Raw genomic sequence first — 5522 nt, forward strand, 5'->3', positions numbered from 1 at the left:
CGGAAGTGGCACTGTGGCTCAAGTGGTAGAGCGCTAGCCTTGAGCTGAAGAGCTGAGGGACAGTGCCCAGGCCCAGAGTTCAGGCCTCACGACTGGACCCAAAAAAATAAAAAATAAAATGGGTTAATATTCAGAATATATAAAACACTCAACCGCAAAATATTTTAATGGGCAAAGGACTTGAAATACACATTTCTCCCACCAGAAAAATATAAATGGCTAAATGAAAAATGCCTGATATCAGTAATATTTAGAAAAAGGTAAACGATAAAAGATGCCACTTCATACCCAGGATCGCTGTCATTAAAAAATAGGAAAAGAAAAAAAAGAACCAACCAATGAAGAGATATTGATTTCTTTATGTGATGTATGTGAAATGTTATATTTCCTGTGGAAAACAGTAAGGGCAGTTCTCAGATTTTTAATTACCAGGGGCTATAGGTGTAATTCAGTAGTAAAACACATTGGAGGCTCAGGGTGCTATCCCAATGATGATGATGATGATGATGAAGATGCTGATATAATAACAACAACAACAACCACATGACTTAACAGTTCCTTGTGGACATATATCCAAAAACAGTACAAGCAAGTTTCATGAAGAGAGATTGGTACATTCCTGTTCATAGCCACTTCATGCACAATAGTAAGTAGAAGTCACCCATGTGTCTGTTAACAGAAAAATGTATAAAATAGGTGTTGGACAGGAATGCTATTCAATCTTAAAAAGAGAGGAAATTTCGACATATCCTAAACTTGGATGAAACTTGACATTAAGCGAGACAAGCTAGTCATAAAAAAAGTAATGTATGACTCTCCTTATATGAGATACTTTAACCAGTTGGGTTCATAGAGACTGAAAGTAGAACTGTACTTGCCAGGAGGAGGAGAAAAGGGAGGGGGAGGGAGGAATGGGAGAGGGAGGGAAGGAAGGGGAAAGGGAGGAGAGGAGTTGCTGAATAATTACAAATTTTCAGTTGTGTAAAACAAAAACCATTCTAGAAATTGGTTGTACAAGAATGTGAATGTTCTTAACACTACTGTTAAAATGGCTAAGGTGGCAAATTTTATATGCATATTGTACAAAACTAAAATTTTTATTTTTTAATCTTATTGCAAAGATGCTATTCAGAGAAAAATTTAATTTGTAATAAAGTGAAATGTAAAAGTTTCAAAATTAAATTTCATAGTAAATATATATATATATATATATATTTGTGATAATTTTTTTAACCAACTATGACCTTAGAAAGGCCTAGCTATGGGTTCTGGATCTGTGACTGACTAGCTAGATAACCTCAAAGAAGTCATACAACTTCAGATCTCCTTCTATAAGTGAGATAACAGTGTTGCACAGGCTTATATTAGATGCAATACATCTAATCATGCATTTGTATGAATAATAGTGGTCTCTGATAGTTCTTTTCATGACTTACATTTCTCAATGCTGTCCACTTTCTTCATAATACTAAGCCTCATATCCTGAGGGAGAAACAGAGACAGACAGACAGAGGCACAGAGAGAGGGGGGGGGCAGAGAGATTGAGGGATGAACATGAACAGTGGAGGATAGACTTTAGCTGGCTTATGTTGTCTTTTTTTTTTTTTTTTTTTGTCGGTCATAGGACTTGAACTCTGGGCCTGGGCACTGTCCCTCAGCTCTTCAGCTCAAGGCTAGTGTTCTACCACTTGAGCCATAGCACCACTTCTGGTTTTCTGGTGGTTCATTGGAGATAGAAGTCTCATGGGCTTTCCTGCCTGAGCTGGCTTTGAACTGAGATCCTCAGATCTCAGCCTCCTGAGTAGCTGGGATTATAGGTGAGAGCCACTTGCGCCAGGCTATGTTGTCTATTTTTATATCCTCTAGTGTCTGGCATGTAGTGGGAAATCATTAAATGTTTGAAATGGACTTTGACAAGAGGGTTTGACAATATTGACAAGGAAACTTCTTCAACATTAATATATACAGACAAATGGCAGAACAGGTTTATCCAGTAATCTTAAGATCAGAAAAAGAATCCTCATAAACCTGGGTTTGGATGTGTCCTTCCAAAAAGTAGGGTAAGCAAAGCAGCTCCAGGGTTTCTCTATCGGTCTGGTTGGTTACTGAATCATAATTAGTTATTCATTATTAAACATTGATTGGACATTCTTCCTAGGCCCACTCGTAGGGCTTCCATCTGACATTCCATTAAGAAAGCATCACAGTACAGGGTCCAGTTCTCAAGTTGGCAGATGCACTTCTGCCTGTCTTTTGAAACTTGATCTCCATTTCTCTTGGCCATCTTGCCCTCCAGCTGGGTGCCAGTGGCTCATGCCTATAATCCTAGCTATTCAACAGGCTGAGATCTGAGGATCATAGTTCAAAGCCATCCCAGGCAGGAATGTCCATGAGACTCTTATCTCCAATTAAGTAACAAATAAGTCAGAAAAGGAGCTGTAGCTCAAGTGGTAAAGCATTAGCTTTGAGCAAAGAAGCACAGGGACAGTGCCCAGGTTCTGAGTTCAAGCCCCAAGACTGGCACAAAAGTAAGCAAGCAAGCAAGCAAACAAAGAAGAGAGAAAGAAAGAAAGGAAGGAAGGAGGGGAGGAGGGAAGGAGGGAGGGAGGAAGGAAAGAAAGAGAGAGGAAGGAAGGAAGGAAGGAAAAGAAAGAAAGAAAGAGCGAATGAAAGAAAGAGAAAGAGAAAGAAAGAGAGAAAAAGAAAGAAAAGGAAGGAAGGAAAAGAGAAAGAAAGAAAGAGAGAAAGAAAGAAAGAAAGAAAGAAAGAAAGAAAGAAGCCAGCCAGCCATGTGTCTGTGAGCCAGGAAACCAGAGGCAAGGGACTGAGAAGGAAAAATGAAAAATGCCAAGAAAACTGGCCATTTCATTCTGCAATTGAAACAAGTTAAAATGTAATTTATGGCCCTTGTGTGCATGTTTAGCAATTCTAAACTTCACTCTCCTTGAAATATTAGGAGGAGAGCACAAGACAAGTAAGGTCCCTCCTCCATTACAGTCCACAATGGGAACCATCTATTTCCTAGCAGCCACCCCTCGGGGCCAGGCCTGAGAAACTCCTATCTTGTGGTATACTGTGAATTTGATGTCATGTTACATTGGGTAGCCAGTCCCCTCCATCATCTTGGCTGGGATGAGGAGTAGCACAATGACTGTTTGCTGACGTTCTAGCAAAATGGGAATTGGCTCAGAACAACAGAAAAAGAAGGAATGTTGAGCCAAGAAGCCAGACACAAAAGGCTCTATTCTGTATGATTCTGTGTGTATAAGGTACAGGAAAGGAATGTAGCCCTTTGGAATCAATGGAAGGAGTCTTTTGAATTGCTGACAAAAGTTCTTTTTAGCCATTGGATTCAGGGTACAGTGGTATGTTTATGCTGTGAAAATCATCACACATATTTCAATAAGAAGATTATGACTTTTGAAACAGAGGAGGAATCAGGTGGGTGGTAGGAAAAAGTAAGCTCAAAAGATAGAAGGTGAGGGGTTGGAGGTGCAGCTCAGTTAGTAGAGCACTAGCCAATGAGTGAAAGCAGCAGGTACCAACTTTGAGTCCATTTCTCAGGACAAAAAAAAAAAAGGGAAAGAAAATAAATGATAAAAAGTGAAAAAAAAGGTAGATACAGAGAAAAGACATCAGGGAAATTAACTGTTAAACATTAGGCTTTTAAAGAGCGAGTCACCAAAAAAAAATGATTGGAATATGACTTCAGTTAGTACTCACAAGTCCCTTTACAAGCCTTTGCCTCTGTTCATCACATATTCAACCATGTTGACTCTGTCCTCTCCTCATTGATTGGCTGATCCTGGCCCCTCTCTGTCCTCACCTCCTTGATTGTCTGATCCTGGTCCCTCTTTTAACATTCCTCTCCAAAATCTTGATTGGATACTTGTCATCCTCCCACCAACCTCCCCACCAGACCTGGACTTAATATATGTTTGTGTTTTTTTCTGTTCCCACAACTTCCCCCTGTAGAGCATGGTCCTAAAGAACGTGTACTGTGACAAAATCATAGACAGAGTAAGTACAATAGTAGTTTCTAGGGGCTTGAGAGAAGGTGAAAAGAGTTACTGTTTAATGGGAAGCATTCCCAAAGAAGATGATGGAACATTTTGGAGAGAGAAGCTGTGTTGGCTACCCAACAATGTGAATGTCCTTTTTCTTTAGTGTTTATTAAATTTTTATTTTATTTTATTGTAAAGATGCTGTACAGAGGGGTTACAGTTACCTGAGTAAGTTAATGAGTACATCTCTTGTCCTGCATTGTTACCCTCTCCTTCCTTTTTCTCCTACTATCCTTTCCCTCCCTCACCTCCCCCACAGCCCCCCCTCCAAGTTGTAAAGTTCATTTCCAACATAATGAGTATCATTGTTGCAATGAGTCATCCTGTGTCCTTCTTTCAGTATTTTGTTATTCCCTTTCCCCTCCCCAAATTAGATAACTGTATATACAAGATGCAGGGTACCAAAATCAAGTACAGTGACAATGGGGGATATACTATAGGAGAAGAACATGCAAAAGAAACCCCAAAAAATCACATAGTCATTAAAAACAATAACAACAAATAAAAACCTCTTGTGTCCACATCTTGGGGTTCATTTCACTTAGCATCATCTTATATGGTCATATGTACATAGCCTTTGAGCTTTTCTGCTCATCTGATAAGATCATCCTAGATGTATACTAATTATGGCAAATAAGGAAAACCATGGGACCCAACAATGTGAATGTTCTTAAAGCCACTGACATGTACACTTAAAAACAGTGAATAGTATTTCCAAAAAATAGTGCTGGAAAAACTGGGTATCTAGGTGTGAAAGGAAAAAATGGTCTCTCTCCTTACAATATATACCAAAGTGACTCAGATTTAAGAACTCCAAGCATAGGAGAAGACATAAGGAGAAAGCTGCACAGTGTTGAATTTTGCATTGATTTCTTTTTTTTTTCTTTTTCTTTTTTTGTTGGTTGTGGGGCTTGAACTCTGGGTTTGGGTGCTGTCCTTCAGCTCTTCAGCTCAAGGCGAGTGCTCTACCACTTAAGCCACAGCGCCACTTCCGGTTTTCTGGTGGTTTTGTGGAGATAAGAGTCTCACGGACTTTCATGCCCAGGCTGGCTTTGAACCACGATTCTCAGATCTCAGCCTCCTCAATAGCTAGGATTACAAGAGGGAGCCACCAGTGCCCAGCTTTGCATTGATTTCTTAAGCATGAAAGCAAAAGTACAAGCAACAAAAGTGAGAGATAAATTGGATTAAGGAAAAATTTGAAGTTTTTGTACATCAGATATCACAATCAAGAGGAAGAAAAGTAAGCTACAGAGTGGTAAGAGATTCTTGCAAATGATATAGCTAATAAAGGTTAATATTGGGGCTGGGAAGGTGGCTCAGTGGTAGAGCACTTGCCTTGCATGCAGGAGGCCCTTGGTTCGATTCCTCAGCACCACATAAGCAAAAAGAAAAAAGCCGGAAGTGGCACTGTGGCTCAAGTGGTAGAGCGCTAGCCTTGAGCTGAAGAGCTGAGGG

This window comes from Dipodomys ordii, unplaced genomic scaffold (assembly GCF_000151885.1).
Source record: "Dipodomys ordii isolate 6190 unplaced genomic scaffold, Dord_2.0 Scaffold45, whole genome shotgun sequence".
Classification (NCBI taxonomy): domain Eukaryota; kingdom Metazoa; phylum Chordata; class Mammalia; order Rodentia; family Heteromyidae; genus Dipodomys; species Dipodomys ordii.